General features: G+C 44.6%; 2 long non-coding RNA genes across 2 annotated transcripts in view; one reads left to right on the forward strand and one right to left on the reverse strand.

The window, feature by feature from the left end:
• LOC140614759 (uncharacterized) overlaps nucleotides 1–7066 on the reverse strand; it is a 25870-nt gene extending 18804 nt beyond the window's left edge. Inside the window, exons 1-2 of the long non-coding RNA XR_012015544.1 lie at nucleotides 6932–7066; nucleotides 5622–5706 (exon numbers count right to left, since the gene is read on the reverse strand). This is a non-coding gene — a long non-coding RNA (uncharacterized lncRNA). The remainder of the gene's footprint in view (nucleotides 1–5621; nucleotides 5707–6931) is intronic.
• Nucleotides 1–10829, forward strand: part of LOC140614758 (uncharacterized) — a 21672-nt gene extending 10843 nt beyond the window's left edge. The window contains exons 3-4 of the long non-coding RNA XR_012015543.1: nucleotides 4258–4405; nucleotides 7882–10829. This is a non-coding gene — a long non-coding RNA (uncharacterized lncRNA). The remainder of the gene's footprint in view (nucleotides 1–4257; nucleotides 4406–7881) is intronic.
• Nucleotides 10830–18325: the final 7496 nt, after the last annotated feature.

The following is an 18325-nucleotide window of genomic DNA, read 5'->3' on the forward strand; positions in this document are numbered from 1 at the left end:
CCAAAATCCTCACCAGATTGAAGGCAGTCAAGTTTTAACATAGGGAGAGAATGACATCCTGAAGTTAGCAGAGTTCAAAAGCATGGCTGAATGTTGGGAGCCAATATAAAGGTGCTGCAGACCAGTAGATGTTTTTCACTGTGCCTTCTATTTTACATTCCCCTGGCTGCTGGAGAAAATTGAGATTGGTCAGGTTCTGCACCACCACCCCATTCATGCTGCCCTTCTGGCCAGATGGGCACCTAGGATGCCTGAGCTTTTGCAATAGGGATTGTGTCAGAACAACCCCATGAGCAAGCTCATCAGGGTGATGCCCTAATTGATGTGCACTGTCATTGTTCCAAGGGAAGATTAGTAATGGCTGCAGCTAGAGGGAAGGGAACATAGGCCTGTTAGTGCTTTAGCCCAAATGAGTAGGGAAGCCTATGGGAATGGATACAGACCAGCTGGCTAGGCCTTGAGCATCCATTTAATCACCTGTCATGGAGAATGGCTACATCAGTTCGCTCTTTTTATATAACAAATCATTCAAAACTCTCAGTGGCTTAAAATGACAATTATTTATTTTTGATCATAGATCTGGAGGTTGACTTCTTAGGCTGATTAAGACCAGGCTCTCTCTATTCCCTGTGTCTCTCATTCTCCTCCTGAGCCAGCCGGTGAGCCCTAGCATGTTCTCTCTTTTTTTTTTTCCAAGATTTTATTTATTTATTCATGAGAGACACTGAGAGAGAGAGAGAGAGAGAGAGAGGCAGAGACATAGGCAGAGGGAGAAGCAGGTTCCCTGTGGTGAGCCTGATGCTGGACTAGATTCCAGGACCCCAGGATCACGACCTGAGCCAAAGGCAGATGCTCAACCACTGAGCCACCCAGGTGCCCCCCTGCCATGTTCCTTACATAGAGACAGCAAAACCTCCCATAGACAATGGGAAATACACATGGCCTCTTGTGCCTAGGCTTGGAACTAGCATGCCATTACTTCCACCTTGTTACATTGTCTAAAGCAAGTCACATAGTCAACTTGAAAGCCAAAGGGTGGAATAATATATTCTACTCCTTTTGCAGGAGAAATGGCAAAGTCACATGTCAAAAACATTAGATAATTTGCAATAACTTTAAGAGATTGTAATCTTACAGCATATGGGCTCTGGCCACAACAGAAAACAAATCAAGTAGAAATCATCAACAGTAAAATATCTAGAAAATCCCCCTAAATATTTAGAAATTAAACAACAAATTTGTGAATTTGTAAATAATCAATTGGTCAAAGAAGAAATCATAAGAGAAATTGGGAACTTGTTTCAAATGAATAATAATGGAAACACAAATATTGATATGTGTAGGATGCAGCAAAAACAGTGCTTAGAAGTGAGGGGAAAAAAATAAACCCAAAGGAAAAAGGGAAGAAATAATAAAAAATGAAAGCAGAAATAAATGAAATAGAGAAAAAAACCTTAGGAAAAATTAACAAAGCCAAAAGCTGATTCTTTAAAAAATTGTCAACACTGATCAACCTCTGGCAAGAAAGAAAGAGAAAGAGAAAGAATTCAAATTGCCAACACAAAATGTTGGAGGTGGGGATATTGGTAGAGAGCTTACTGACATTCAAAATATAATAAGGAAATATTATGAACACATTTATGCCAATAAACTTGGTAGTTTAGATGAATTGGACAAACTACTTATAAAACACAGCATACTAAAAACTGACTCATGAAGAAAAAGAACCGAATGATCATATATATAATATATATATAATATATCATATAATATATATATATTAATGAAGTAGAATCTGTATTTAAAAGGCTTCTAACACGGAAAAATCTAAGCTTGGAACCTTCACTAGTGAATCCTACCAAATGTTCAGGAAGATGTGATATCAACTTCACACAAATTCTTCCAGAAAATAGAAGAAAACCCTTTTCAACTTATTTTCTGTGGACAGCATTGCTCTGATACAAAACCAACAAAGATACTGTAAGAAAAAACAAGACCATATAACTCATAAACACAGACACAAAATCTTCAACTAAATATTAGTAAATTGTATCCAGGAACAATACATCATGACTAAGTGGAGTTTGTCCCAGGAATTCAAGATTGATCCAACATTTGAACTTCAATTAATGTAAGCTGCCACATTAACAAAATATATGTGGAAAATTATGATAATCTTGAAAGATGCAGGAAACATATTGAAAAATCTAACACATGTTGGTAGTATGTATATTAGATATGTTTTGAGAACAGCACTTTATCTCTAGGAAATTCCTTTCCCAAACCCCTAACCCTAGTCTAATCAGGAGACAAATATCAGACACATCCTAATGGAGATACATTTCACAAAATGTCTGACCAGTGCTCCTCAAAACTGTTATTCATAAAGAACCAGGTTAAGTCTCAGAAACTGTCACAGTGAGGAGGAGCCTGAGGAGACATGATGACTTAACGGACATGGTATCCCGAATGGGATGCTGAACAGTAAAAGGACTCTAGGCAAAAATGAAGGAAATCTAAATAAAGGTTGAACTTTGGTTGATAATGATATGACAATATTGATTCATTAAATGTGACAAGTGTGTGATTGTAATACAAGTAGTTAATAATAGGAGAAACAGAATGTCGAAATATAGGAACTCTTGTATTACTGGTGCAACTTTTCTATAAATCTAAAACTATTCTAAAATGGAAAAGGTACTTTAAAAAGAGCTGTATACAAATATTCATATCAGTTTTATGCATATTAGCAAAAAAGTGGAAATAACCCAAAGGTCCATCAACAAGTGAATGGACAAACATATTATGGCATATTCATACCATGATGGGTTATTCAACACTAAAAATGACTTTATTATTATTTTTAAAAATATTTATTTATTTATGATAGACATAGAGAAAGAGAGGCAGAGACACAGGAGGTGGGAGAAGCAGGCTCCATGCAGGGAGCCCAACGCGGGACTCCATCCCGGGACTCCAGGATCGCGTCCTGGGCCAAAGGCAGGCACCAAACCGCTGAGCCACCCAGGGATCCCCTAAAAATGACTTTAAAAACTGAACTACAGAGATTTGCCTGGGTGGCTCAGCAGTTGAGCCTGCTGAGGAGGCAGGGAGCCTGCTTCCCCCTCTGCCTGTGTCTCTGCCTCTATCTCTGTGTCTCTCATGAATAAATAAATAAAATCTTAAAAAAAAAACTGAACTACTGACACCAAAATATGGAAAATAGAATGTGATATAGAAGTGCCCAGAAGCCTCTCAGAGGAAGGAATACACTGAATGCCAGCAGGACCATTATCTTAGTTTCTCCTATTTCCCTGTGCTATCCTAGGATGTCAGCCCGTGGATCCGTGGATCTGGGAACAAGACAAGTCCTCTTCTCAGACACCCCCACCAGCAATTAACTGTCTCCTTCCTGATTGCATCTTTTATACTCCAGCCCACCGACTCCTAACTTAGCTCCCTGGGCTGAGGGGGAAGCAAATTTACCTTATTTTTGCTGAAGTCCAGACTCAGCCTTAAAGCTCCAAAGCCAAAAACATCATATGATCATATGTGTGTGTATATACATATACACTTTTCATTATCATTCTTTTTGCTACAACCCAACGCTAATTGCTGAAAATGTTGAGGTTTAATTTCAAATATGTTAGAAAATGTGGGATTGCAAGGGGAAAACATGTCCATTATTTTTAAATGTCAACCCACCTCACATACCTCTTGGAATAAACTATTGTTTTTTTTAAAAAAACAGAGTTTACATTATAAATATTCTATATTAGAGAGGGGAAATGAATCTTTCTGAAGGCTTTCCATTTTCTGGGCAGACAACATCAGTGGGAGATCCTTGGCTAGCCTCCTCTGGGTCCCTTTACGAAGTTGTCAGCGCTTTTCATAAGCTACATTTGCTTCTCTATCCCCAAAGAAATGCTAAGGTTCTGAAAACATTCTCAATGAGCAGATCTCAGGGTAATAGAAGGAGACAACAATGAGCTGTTGCGAATTGCTTCCTGTAAACATCCCGCTGACCCCCAATATGGCAGACTTCTTAGGTTTCCTGAGCTGTAAACCCCTGATGGGGAAAAGGGTGATGATATTTCAAATATTCCTCATTAAAACTATAGAAATTATTCTAGAACCAAAACAATCTAACACCTGAAACTAATTTTCTTGACACATTCATGGACTTTAATGACAGCTTCATTAATTGAATGGAATCACATGGGGGCAAAAATCATGTTTTCCTTAATGACCTGCCAGATGATGGATTTGTTTGGTTACTTACTTTACTATGAGAAATTTCAGAGGAAGGAAAAGGAAAGAAGGACGAGCTGCGTGTGTCATATCACAACTGAGTTGGAGCAAGAGGCCTCCTGGGGTCTTGGTGGTGGGCCAACCAGTGAAAACGGTAAGGTGGTTTTGGCAGGATGGGGAAGCAGTATGATGTCATTGCTGGGAGCCTCGCTTATCAAGGTGAAGTTCATGAACCAATAGCATCCACATCGCTAGGAAGCTTATTAGAAATGCATCGTTTTGGGCCCCTCCCCAGAGCTACTGAATAGGAATCTGCATTTAACATGACCCCCAGATGGTTCTCAGGCACTTTAGAGTCTAATGAGCACTGGTTGGGAGCCCAAACTTTGGAGTCCAGTGGACTTGAGGGTTCCAACTCCACTTACTGCTGGCTGCGAATAGAGCATATTATTGAGCCTGTTCAGCCTCTGTTTCTGTATCTGTAAAATCAGCATAAGAGTATCTACCTCATGAAATTATGAGGATTTAACAAAATAAGCACTTTGCATATTATCAGGTATGTACTCTATGTTGAAGAAATGGCAGATAATAGTCCCATGTGGCTTCTTTTGCCCACTCCATTTCAGAGAGGAAGTATCTTGGGAATCAGAACCGAGTTCAAATCCAGATTTTACAATTTAATAGCTATGTGATCTTGGTCATGTTACCTAACCTTTCTCAGCCTCAAATTCTCTGCCTTTAAAATGGGTATAATGGGGCAGCCCGGGTGGCTCAGCGGTTTAGTGCCGCCTTTGGCCCAGGGCGTGATCCTGGAGACCCGGGATCGAGTCCCACGTCGGGCTCCCTGCACGGATCCTGCTTCTCCCTCTGCTTGTGTCTCAGCCTCTTTCTCTCTCTTTCTCTGTCTCTCTCTCTCTCTCTCTCTCTCTGTGTGTGTGTCTCTCATGAATAAATAAATACAATTTAAAAATAAATAAATAAAATGGGTATAATGGAAATGTCAGTTAGAGACTCCCAAGTCTTAAGATACAGACTAATTACACAGCCTAGTGAAGTTATAAAACCTTCCCGGGCTTTCTGCTGCCAGGAGGATATCTGCTAAGTCCTGTGCTGTATCTGAAGATGCTGTCCTTGTTCCTCGGGGAGTCTCTCACAGTGCGAAGTTCATACTGTCCACAGTTTCCATGCAAAACCCACTTACTCCAAAATGTTTCATGAGTTGGGCAGAAATTTCTAAAGATGTAGAACATGGATCACAGGGAAGAATCATATGACATGTGACACAGCCTTAAGCCATTCCCCTCGCTCCTTCCCTTCTGTCCTCCAATCTCCCCCATCATAGCCCCTTTTTCATCCCAAAGAAAGCTTACCTTAGGCAGAGGGAGTGGGACAGGATGCCCGGGTGGCTCAGTTGGTTGAACATCTGCCTTCGTCTCAGGTCATGATCCTGGGGTCCTAGGATGGAGCCCCGCATCAGGCTCCCTGCTCAGTGGGGAGTCTGCTTCTCCCTGGCCCTCCCTCTCCACTCATGCTTGTGCGTGTGCATGCACACACACATTCTCTCTTTCTCTCTCTAAAAAATAAATAAAATCTTTAAAAAAAGAGATGTAGTGGACCCAGCAGTGAATACAAAATGAGAAGTGTGTGTTCTCATGCTAGCCTCCATGTCCTCATCCACACATGGGCAGGAATTCCTCGAAAACAAGAGTGTCACAAGAACTAAAGGAGGTCCCACATCTGACAATACTTACGATACTAGTACCTGGTGGGTCGCTGGTCTTTGAGCCACTGTTCTCGGCCCCATTCTTCCCCTCCCCCAGTCTACTTCTGAAGCTGGGGCGAAGCCTCTGCAAACCATGGGCTGGCTCCTCGGGGAGTGTGAGGGTTGGAAAAAGACAGAGACTTTCTCCTCTGTTTGCTTCCTGTTCCTATGGGCGTTGCCCCAGCCACACTTCTGGTTCCAGCAGTGCAGGTGGCTCTAGTTTGTGGTTGTTCCGCACCCACAACCAAGCACCCTGAGCCCTCTCTGAAATAGAGCCCCAGCCACTGGCACCTATTCCTGCGGGGTTGGAATCCCAGCTCCAAAGAGCCTCGTCTCCAGACTCCAAGCTCCAAGCATGAGTTCCGTTGGAGTGTGCCCCCTCCATAGAGGGCTGAGTCCCAGCTCTGCAGACTCCTTCTGGAAATTTCTAAGTTTCAGTAATCCCATTTTCCCTCTGTTCTCTCATCTCCAAGGGAGACAGCTGCTTCCTGCAGTTACTGTCTTTTTGATACCTCAGTGTCCCCCTTTTTGCCTGCCCATCTCTCCTCTATCTGGGAAATAGTTTCTTTATATCTCTCTGCTGAAATAATGGCGTGGTTCTGGCTTCTGACAGGATCCGGCTGATATGGAAAGTTATGTAAAAGATACTAATTTCCTTCCAAAACAAATTTAAAAATCTACCTTTAAAATACCAAGTTCTGCCACTAATAAAGATATTCAAAAGAACATGCCAATGGCTTTGAGAACAATTTCCAAAGAAAACTTTCCAAACTATTTTGGGCTCTGACAGCACTGTTGGAATAGAACAGTAGTCCTGAGCATTTGGAACAAAGAGTCAAAACATGTTTCTAGAGAAAGAAATGCCGTTAGACTTAACTCACACAGCAGAACACATGCACAATTTAGAGAGACGCTGACCTGTGTAGACAGTGTAGGCAAGGATGGGAAGAAGGTGAGGGGAGCCAGGGAAGGGCACCCATGAAGCAGGTGCAGGAAGTCACATTTCCAGATGTCAATGAAGTCTTGCACCAAAGTTGAAATGAACAGGATTTTAAGGACCTGGAAATAGTAATTTAGTTAGTGGTGCTTAAAAAGTCTGAGTTGACCATCCATGCCTTACTAAGAAGTTGTACTTTAAAGGCGCTGGCCGTGACTTAAATAGAAATTGATATGGAACTGAAAATAATATTTTATATTTATTTAATTAGGAAAGATAAATTGAAAAATCACAGCGCTCAGTGTAGGTGATCTTGCTCTAAAATAACTTGACAAAAATGTCACAATGTACATAAAGCAAAAGAATAACAGCTTAAAAGAGTCATAGTGATATTCATCCAGTTTAACCCAGCCATTCCATTACTGAAAATTAATCTCAAGGAAGTAAGTTGAAAGAATTTTTTTAAATGTGTATTTATGGGCAGCCCGGGTGGCTCAGCAGTTTAGCGCCGCCTTCAGCTCAGAGTGTGATCCTGGAGACCCAGGATCAAGTCCCGCGTCGGGCTCCCTGAGTGGGGCCTGCTTCTCCCTCTGCCTGTGTCTCTGCCTGCCTCTCTCTGTATGTCTCTCATGAATAAACAAATAAAATCTTTAAAAAAATAAAATGTGTATTTGTGAAGATATCCATCAAACTGCTACACCTAAAAGTGGAAAATAACATTATATAACTAGTAAACAAAATGAGAAGAGTTTAAAATGTATTTATATGCACTTGGTGAAATATTGTTAAGACAATTGTGATGATCATGTAAAAAAACGTGAGAAAGGTGGTGTGATAGTAAGTGAATAAAATCAGGATATAAAATGTGGAGGTGAGTATAGAAAAGAGAACAAGAAAAGAAGTTCAACAATGTTTTTCTTTATTACTACAGGGATGAGCATATGGAGCATTCTGAGAGTCTTATAAAGGCATCGTGCTAATGAAAAAATGATTGGAGAGAGTTAGACAGGATTGAGAAGCCATGCATGAACCTTCACCCCCTGTGGACTCTGTATAGGCTGGAATAGATCTTAATCATAAAATGAAGAGCCATCCTAATCGTCTTCAGGATTATATGTGTGTTTGACTAAAGATAAGACAATTTTGCTACAGACGACATTTCTTCCCTTTTATAATAAGCAGTAGAGTTTTGAGGTTACTCGAGTTCTTTCTCTCCTTGGCTTGATACCGAAGGTGGTTGCGCTCCAGAAGAAAAAGAGAATGAAGGGTAGAACCTGAGTCAGACAGAAAAGTCTTCTGTGGAAGATTCCGTATATCTCAAGCAGAAAAGGAAGCGATCGACCACCGAGTTAAACAGCTGGTCAGTGAAAAAAAGGCCTAACAGTTGGCCAACCAATTAGTTCAAGAGAAAGTTGGCTGCAGGTGGTAAGGTAAGAGCCAAGTCTGGACTATGACTGAAGGGATTTTGCCAGGGCTTGGTGTTTGACCTTCTAGGGGCCTTGGCTTGCTGTAGGAAAGCTTAAAGAACTGACTTCTTATGAGCCTCAGAGACCCGCAGAGTTCCTTCCAGTAGTGACATGGAGTTGGGCTGCCATATTGGGCATAATAGAAATTTTTCCAAATAGAGGGGGGGATGAAGTGCTGGTTACTAAGAGTAAAGAGAAATCTCATTTTCCTGGTGAGATTTTCTATAACTGCAGAAAATCCGTAAAGGTCAGTTTGTTCCTTGAGATTGTCCATCAGAGAATATCCAGGGCTGCAGGCCCACATGAGAACAGGCTGACTTTCTTGGTTGCTGGGGAAGGAAGAAGGTTGGAAGAGATCCACTGGGGTGAGGGGCCTACCACCAGAAACACTTGTTTGCTCTGCAAGTACTCACTGGACCCTGTTCTATGTGAGGCCCACATTCCATTAAGGGGGGTAAAAATGGAGATAATTCCCATAGAAGGTAATTGCTGTTTATAACCAAAGTATCACACTTCAGGGAGAAAAGCATGGCCAGGTTTCTTTAGGAAAGATTTCTGGGGAAGATTCCTAGAAGAGATGCTCTCTGAGCTGAATTTTGAAGTAAGAATAGGCATTTTCTCAAACAGTGTATTGGAGAGAACAGAAGGAAGTTCCGTGTAGCTGGAATATTCAATATGAGGAGAGCTGTGGCAGGAGATGATGTCAGAGACACGGTTCTGGCCAAGGTCATGATGGCTCTGAAATGCAGAGTTAAGGAATCAGACTTTGTCTAGATATGGAGAAACACTGCACTTTTTAAAAAAAGATTTTAAGTAATCTCCGTACCTAATGTGGGGCTCAAACGCACAACCCCAAGATGGAGAGTTGCATGCTGCTCTGCCATCTGAGCCAGCCAGGCACCCCAACACTGAGCAGTTTTAAGCACAGTAAGGAAGTGCATTTTAGGAAAAGGACTCTTATCTGTGATGGGGTGGAATAGAGTGAGCCAAGGCTGGAGGCTGAGAGGTAAGCAGGGAACTCTTCCAATAGTCAAGGCAAGGGACAACAAATACCTGAATGACGGGCAATGACCACAGTGAGGGGAAGCGTGTGTCTCTGCCTGCACTTTCTCTCCCTGATGCCAAGGATGCAGGCCTTCCTCCCACCTCTAGTGCTCAGCCTGGTCAGCAGTTGCTTCCTTGCTCAAGGCTTGCTGCCATGGTCTGGTGCTGGCTCAGGGCACAGATTCTGGCTCTTAGAGAGATCGCGTGTTGGGGCCAAGAGACACATGTGTGGGAGTCAGAGAAGAGGAATCCAACCCCAATGCCAGCACATTTTTGATCAAATTGTGATCCACCCCACCAAATTCTGTGTTGACACCTAACGCCCAATGTGACTCTATTTGGAGAAAGGAATTTCATAAGGTAATTAAGCTTAAATGAGGTCATAATGGTGGGACCCTAACTGAGAGGCTGTTGAGCTTATAAAGAGAGGAAGAGATGCCAGAAATGCTTTTCTCTTCCTTCACACGCATAAAAGAAAGTCCGTATGAGGACACATCAAGAAGGTGGCCATCTGTAAACCAGGATGAGAGGCCTCACCAGACACCAGCCCTCTTGGCACCTTGCTCTTGAAATTCTAGCCTCCAGAACTGAGAAAAGAAATTCCTGTTGTTCAAACCATTGAAGGGGAACAGAATATGCCACCCCCAAATATGCCACTTAGCCATGGGATTGTTTAGAGCTGAAGGCAATTGAGAAGTAGATACAAGAAAAGCTTTCTCTGCCTAAAAATAGGATATAAATCTCCTCTCCTCTCTACCAGTAAAAACAAAAGTCAATCACTGGAGACAACTTTAACCGTCTGGCAATGGAGAGGAATCTATATGACAAACTTTACTAACCCGGCTTCATCTACCACTAGTTTGCTGCTCCTAGAGACTCAAGGTCCTCTTCCTTGGTCTTGACACATTCTAATAATGTTGTTCTTCTGTTAAGATGCTATATAAGCCCCAATTCTAATGAGCCCTTTGAGTTACTCATGTCTGAGTGTTTCCATGTGTAAGGGTGAGGCACATGCTAATAAATCTGTTTTTCTCTTGTGGATCTGCCTTTTGTCAGCCCAATTTACAAGGTCCCAGTCAAAGAACTTAAGAGGGCAGTAGGAAAAAGAATTCTTTCTCCCTACACCACCCAGTCTATGGTATTTTATTATGGCAGCCTGAGTTGGCTCATACACACCATCGGCAGCTAATTCTCTTAAAGAAATTATTTAAACAGACCGAGCCTCGTTTTCCTAATCTCTAAAATAAAGTGGTAAAATAATAATAATCCCTACTTCACAGGGCTCTTGGGAGTGTCAGATGAGGTACACAACCAGCAAATGGAGCTCACATGAAAACTCTTTATAAAAAATTGTACATATAAAATAAATAATAAATATTCCTTCTATGAGCTCCCTGGACTGATGAGAGATTAAAATATGTTCAATCATAATATTAGTTTAATTATTATACTTAACTGTTATATCTGTCTCTTGGATATATTTTAAATGCATTTAATTAGCCAATAATCAAAAGCTAATTGATCGCAGATGTCGAAAGGGCTTTCAGCCCTAATTCCATGATGGTAACCAGTGCCAATAAAACCATTTGGGGAATTTCTGTTTTCATTAAAAAAAGGAGATGGAGTTCCAAATATAGGAATTACCCCAAATATAGTATAGCCTACATAAGAAGCTTCCTCGATGTGTTTGACATCTATAGGCACATCCTGAAACAGTCTTTACCAGAGTCTTCAACATTGGTTTTGTTTTATTAGTGTTTGTTACATGGAAATGTATTTAAAAGCATGGACAGATAGATAATCACATAGAAAGTGTATTTGTAATAGATATAAATATTCCTTTTATCTTTAGACCCCCCTATCTTAAGAGTGTTTCTCTAACTTTTTCCCTTATTGCCTCCAGGTAGCCTTGCAGGCATTTTTTCCCCTCCAGTGAGGGGGAAAAAATAATCATTTTGACCCTCCAGTGAAATTTTATTGCCACGGTTGTACTGTGTATCTGTTTATGTGTATGTCTGTGCTTTCTATATGACGAAGAACCAACTTTCACCTGATACGTCCCTGTTGAGAATGCAGGGCCTTAAGATGATTCACACAATAAATAAATCAAGATGATTCATACAGTAAATCGAATCAGTCTTCAGAATGAAGCTGATGGCAAATGCACTCAATGTGAGAAATGAACCCATTTCTCAGAAGGCATACCCGGACACAAAGACAAACAGAGCTGGAAGGGCCTGGCTTGAGACCACGCTGTGGCCATTCTCGGAGCTCAAGGAGTCAAACCTAGGAGCTAGGTATGAGGAGGTATGTCTACTGAGAAACTATTTTCAGGAGAAGCCCAGGAATCTTCTGAGATGGAATTCACCCTACAGGGAAAGAGCACAAGATCGAGTCAAAGACATTGAACGAGGGGGAGAGGGGACATCTAAGCCCAGCATGGGGTCTGTTCCATGGATGAGCCCTCGTCCCAGCAGACTCATCCTGAATCCTAAGGTGAAGGTGCTACAAGGGCAACAACAAGCTCAAATTTTCTGCATGCCTTCCTGCCGTTGTTCCCAGGGCTCGCAGAAGCAAGGCTCCAAGGCACTGCGCCTGTGCAACCAGTAGGGGGCCTCCCAGCACTGCTGCACGGAGGCAAATGTGCCTTGGAACTGTTGTCCTCAGGCCAGTCTCAACTACCTGAGCCCTGTGGCCCGGGAGCCACGGATCACACCCACATGACGATGGACGTTGGTATCCTCTGTCCTGGCATCCCAAGAGCGCCACATTCGAGGCTCTTCAGGAGGGAGGCTGAGCCTGCGTTTTTGAGCTCACACGTTGAAGTTCATTTGACCCAGGTTTGAGTTCGGTCTCTTCCATCATCTAGCTGTGTGGTTGCAGGCACATCACTCCCCTTTCTAAGCTTCCCACTTTCGCCTCCGTAAAATGGGGTGATGACAGCACCAGGGAGATCCAATTAGACGGTGCATGCAAAGGGCCCTTTGCACAACCCAGCACAAGGTAAGCGCTCGATAAACGTTAGCTGTTTTCAGCCCTCGACCATGATCATTCCACCCAGTATTGCAGGCACATGAAATTGAGGGAAATTTCTCAGGTATGTATGCTCCTGTACCTCTGTACAGCTTTCCTGTCTGGAGTGTTTTTTAATGACACTTATCTGTCTGGAAAATGCAGAGCCATCCAACTCCCAGGTCATGTCTGAGAAGGCGATTCCAGAAGAATCAGGGAAGCTCTCTGCTTAGAGCTCTGATCACACTGTAGGTTAATGCCCTCTCTTCCTCCCCTCTCCCACTGGACTGTGAGCCCTTTGACAGAGAAAGCTGACCTCACTTCCATATCTCGGGAGGCCTAACACCGAGTCTGGACCAAGAAATGATGCGTGGGTACGTGGCCTATTAATTATATTTCTAGAGCAATATCGAAATGCAGGTGGTCCCGCCTTTCAGAGCCCACCCTTGGCTTCTCTCTGAAGCTTTAAAAAGCCTCAATCCCTGGATTTTCTACTCACTAGAGGTCCTCGAGCCCAAGCCAGCAGGTTTCTCTTCTTTCAGCCCAGGATGATGGGCAGGTGCTGCAGGATATTGTGTGAATGTTAGTTTCTTACGATAAACTGGTTGTAAACACTGTATCTGATATCTCAAACACTTATTAAGTCCCTACTGTATGCCAGACGCTGCCCTTTCAGAACCTAGTTCAGAGTACTGCGGCTCAGAGAGATTAAGCCACTTCTCCAAGGTCACTCCGCCTCCGAACTGGGATCCACATCCATGCCTTCTGACTCCTAGTCCCTTGCTTTTGTTGTATCACGTTGTCTGTCTCTGACACTGAAGCCAACTTGAGAGTTGAGGAATGGGTGATGGTGGGAGGAAGGCCTGTGAGGGGAGGATGGAGATGCGTTGTGCTCACAGGATTGCTGCAACAAGTTCCTTTCTACACACCTGGAGGGTTGCCACCCTGTCCACAGGTGAGGGGCCTTGAGACCTCCTGCAACCTCTGCTCACCTGTCTGCTCATCCTTCCCAATTCCAGTGCTACACACACACACACACACACACACACACACTTGCTCACATAGATACACACGAGCACACATACATACACAGTTCAGGTAAAATTAAGAAAAGAGTATACTTTTGAGCAAACATCAGCCACCAACTAGATTTAAGCTGAACCCACTTCCTAGCACAGGTCAGAAGGGACCTGCTCAACGAAGAGATCAGGTCTGTGACAAACAAGGAACTCTTGCATGTCAGGCCGGTCCTGAGAACGAGAGGCTGCTTGGAAACAGTTGGCTCCCTGAAGTAGATCAAAGATCTTGCCTTGTCTCTCGTAATGTATTTAATCAACCTGGGCAGGGTAACTGTCCCCACACAGGGGTCCCCTTCAAAGCAGCCTGGCTCACACCACATGCCTCTGGGAACTTCCACTTTCTCTACAGGCTGCAGGTGGGCTTCTGAGAAGACCTGGGATGGAGAACAGACTGGCTGAGGCCCAGATCCTGACTCCATTCATCCCCAGCTGTGTGACCTTGGGCAGGTTACTTTACCTCCCTGAGCCAGGTTTCTCCTCTCCAGAATGAGGATCTTAACTGCAGCCGCTGCTTGTAGTTATTCTGAGGGTGGCATGAGATTCTATATGTGCAGTGGCATAGCACTGAGCATGGCACACAGCAAGGGCTGTGGAATAACGTGGAAACCAGCATGGGGACACGGCGAGCACCGTCTGGACTTGCCCACTGACCTGCACCTGTAGCCGAAGAAGGCCTCGGGCCCCCCTGCCCTGTGTGAACTTCCCAGCCAGCCCTGGACGTCACGGCCTCCCAGGCCCCGGCTAAGCTCCCCGAGCAGCTGGTTTCTCCTCTGCTCCCCCAAGCCCCCCACTCGGTCCTGCGGGATCAACACCAGACTCGGGGAGAACCGGGGAGGAAGGACGGCAGCGGAGCCACCCGGGCAAGGGCCACCGGGGAAGCTGCCTGCCCTCGAGGCAGGGGCGGGAGCACGCGGCCCCGGGCCCAGAGCCAGGCCCGCAGCGGCTGGGGAAATCCCCGGACCCCAGCCTGTGACCCACGACCCCAGCCAGGCATCCACCCTGGGCTGGGCAGAGCTGGCTTCTCTTTCAATTGCAGAAAAATAGACATAAACATTGACCCCGTTAGCCATTTGTCGGGTGCAGCCCAGCGGCACTAGGGACGTTACACCGCTGTGCTGCCCTCACCACCCTCCACCCCCAGGACCCTTTGCATCTTGTCAAATTGAAAGTGGCCCCTTGGAACATGACCTTCCCCGTGGTCCCAGCGGCTGGCAGCCCCCCTCTACCTCCGTCTCTAAGGGTCGACTATGCTAAGTACCTGGTCTCAGCGGAACCGTACAGTGTGTGTCCCTTTGTGACCGCGTTTGTCACTAGCAGTGTCAGCCAGGCTCACCCACGTTGTAGTGCGCGTGGGTTTCCGTCCTGTGTGAGGTGACTGGGTCTCTATCCTATGTCCAGGCCCCATTTTGTTTATCCGGTCGCCCATCAGTGGCCACTTGGTTTGCTTCCTCCTTTCGGCTCTTGGGAGTAACACTGCTGTGAGCACCGGGGTGCAAATACCTGTGAAGACCCCTGCTTTCCATCCTTTGGGGGTGTATGCCCAGAAGTAGAATTGCTGGATCGAGTGATAATTGTATGTCTAATTTTTTTTTTTCAGGAACCACCATACTGTTTTCTGATGTTACTTCTTCTTCTTCTTCTTTTTTTTTTTTTCCTAATTAGACATTGTTCCCTTTTCTACTGCTATTTCTCTGTGCCTCCTCCCCACCCCTGCTGGGCTTTGGGGCAGCGTCTCTCCAGAGGCATAGGTTCCTATTTGCTGCTTTGACCCATCCCCTTCGATTTCAAGGACTCTGCTCTCCAAACTTCTGGGTCTTTCCCACCCTTGGAATGCCTCGCCCACCTCACGCAGATGAGCCCCCAGAACCCATCCCAGATTTCTGTGGAGGCTAACAGCTCAGCACCTTCGGGTTGTCATGGACACAGATGGGAGGACGTGTTGCTGAGATCTATTATACAAAACGAGGGCCCAGTAAGTGCAGTTCCCAGAAACCAGCCATTGAGTTTTTCTCATTTGGAAAATGATGGACAAGAACTTTGGAACTTCCCAAAAGAATAAGAAAAACCGAATTGAAAGTAAGTAACCTTAATCTACATTTTGAGATAAAATAAGTTTATTTATATTTGTTCTGTGTTCAAAGTGATAATTCTTTAACTCAACTTGGATTTTCAAATGCCTTGTCCCATCCCATGGGCAGCATCCACACTACCAGAATGTGCCTACACCTTTGGGAGAATTATTAAAAATTAAAAATTGACATAAGCTCCATGTCCAGTAGACTCAGCCTGAATCCCCCCAAAACAGACGGAAGCAAATCAGGAGAAATGCACTTGAAGAAGCTCGCAACTGTGGTAAAGAACACATATTTCTTAACAAACGTCACAAAATAGTGGCCTGGGACATGGAGCGTGTGTTTGGGGACTTGGTGAGAAATGCTGGCACTGTTTTATTACCAGCAGTAAGTATCAAAGCCTGGCAGTATTTCCTCCTGGAACAATTATTTGCTGATTTGGGATTTTTAGGAGACGATTAAGCAAGAGCAACAGAAGATGATGTCTGCAGGACCCTCACAGGGTAAGTGGTGTGACAAGATCTTCCAAGATGGGAGAAATGAGGGGTTAAGGACAGTCCCTAGAGCTTATGTGAAAGGGGACAACACCCCCAGCAGGCCCACCACGACTGTGACTCTACACAGAGACTGGGTTGCTGTCTTTAATGAAACTTTGTCAGTCACGGAGTCAAGAAGCACGTATTGGGCATTTGCTCTGTGCCAGGCACTGAGGTCATAATAATGACCCAGCTAACATGGTTATTAAGTGCAAGGGCCTGTGCCAACTGCTTACATACACCACTCCATTAATTCTCAGGATGACGCTAGTTGGTTACCATAGTCCCCACCTTACAGATGAGGTCTCTGAAGCCTGGGGAGTCTAACTAATTTGCTCAAGGTCACAGGGATAGTGGCAGAGAAGGGATTTTAATCCAGGTACCTGACTGGAGAGCCCATGTCCTTAAGCACTTTGCTAAAATGGGGACAACCACTAGGGATTATTAAGAATACAAATTCAGGGCAGCCCGGTGGCTTAGCAGTTTAGTGCCACCTTCAGCCCAGGGAATGATCCTGGAGACCCAAGATCAAGTCTCATGTCGGGCTCCTGGCATGGAGCCTGCTTCTCCTTCTGCCTGTGTCTCTGCCTTTCTCTCTCTCTCTCTCTCTGTCTCTCTCTCACTCTCTCTCTGTCTCTCATGGATAAATAAATAAAATCTTTAAAAAAAAAGAATACAAATTTAATACAGTATGATTGCTCCCCATTCCCTGCCTGCCCCCACCAGGGAGCGCAGAGTCCCATCAGGACGAATCAGGCAATGATATTTCAATACTCTCTGCTAAGAGCTAATGTGGTATGCTGTTCCAGATACACTGATGACATCAAAAACACAAGTAACAAAAGAAAAAAAATGGTTTTGGGAGCTCCTGGGAGGGGCCTACCTTGCCTGAGAAGTTACCACCTTCTGGGACAGAAAGTGGAAGTAGACACACCATGGAGGAGAGCAGAGAGATGCAAAGTCTCCAGGAGCAGAGTGGGTCCCTGACCCCAAGGCACAGCTGGAGCTCACTACAACATGCTGCCAGATCTAAAGCAGTAGTTCTCTAGGGGATGAATTTGTGCTCCCCCTCCCTCCACCAAGAGGACAATGTCCAGAGACATGTCCGACTATAACAACTCAGGGGGGTGGAGTGCTACTGGCATCTAGTGACAGTGCACAAGACAGTCTCCAAATAACAAAGAATTATCTGGCCCAAAATGTCAATAGTGCCAAGAAGTTCAGAAACCCTGGCGTGAAGCAAGTAAACATTGATCAGCAGGGGAATGGTCAACCATAGATAAGCTTAGGAAAGGGGAATTCTAGAAGCCAGCTTCAGCAGAGACCATCTGTGATAGTCAAATTGTGTTCCCCCAAGAAGATAGATTGAAATCCTAACCCCCAATACCTCAGAATATGATGTCATTTGGAAACTGAGTGGTTGCCGATGTACTTAGTTCAGGTGAAGTCATAGTGGAGTAGGATGGGCCCCAGGCCAACATGGCAGGCTTCCCTATAAAGCGAACACCAATGGAAGAGGCATGCACAGAAAAAAACCACTGCCACGTGAAGATGAAGGCAGCTCTCAGTGAAGCCATCCAAAGATGGGCAGCAAACTACTGGAAGGTAGAGAAGAGGCGTGGAACAAGATTCTCACACCCTCAGAAAGAACCAAGGCCGCCAACACCTTGAATAGACTTCTAGCCTCCAGACCTGTGAGAGAGTACATTTCTAACGGCTAAGCAGCCCAATCTATGGACCTTTGTTATGGCAGCCCTGGCAAATGGATATATCATCCAGGTACTCCTTCTGGGCGACAATGACATGGTAAATGGGCTTTGCACATCCTGGACCCCAAGCCATGATGAGCAAGGTCAGTCCCTACACTTCCCTCGGTTCTGTTTCCAGCCTCACCAAGTTAGAGATCATTTTGATGCTCACTGCCTCCCTCATCCAGGGAGAGAACAGGCTGACCGCTCAGCACCTGTATGCCAGCCCTACCACCCCTGAAGGCCTGAGCTCTCCTGAACACGAACAGAAGAGAAGCTGTCTCAGAGCAGAGAGCCAGTCCTGGCTGGCCTCACTTTAAGCTGACGGTTTCCAAAGTGCACAGGGGTGTGTGTGTGATAAGGGATGAACAATGAACAAGACTTTCTATGGGAGTATGGGAAGGAACCATGAGACATT

This window comes from Canis lupus, chromosome 23, assembly GCF_048164855.1.
Source record: "Canis lupus baileyi chromosome 23, mCanLup2.hap1, whole genome shotgun sequence".
Lineage (NCBI taxonomy): Eukaryota > Metazoa > Chordata > Mammalia > Carnivora > Canidae > Canis > Canis lupus.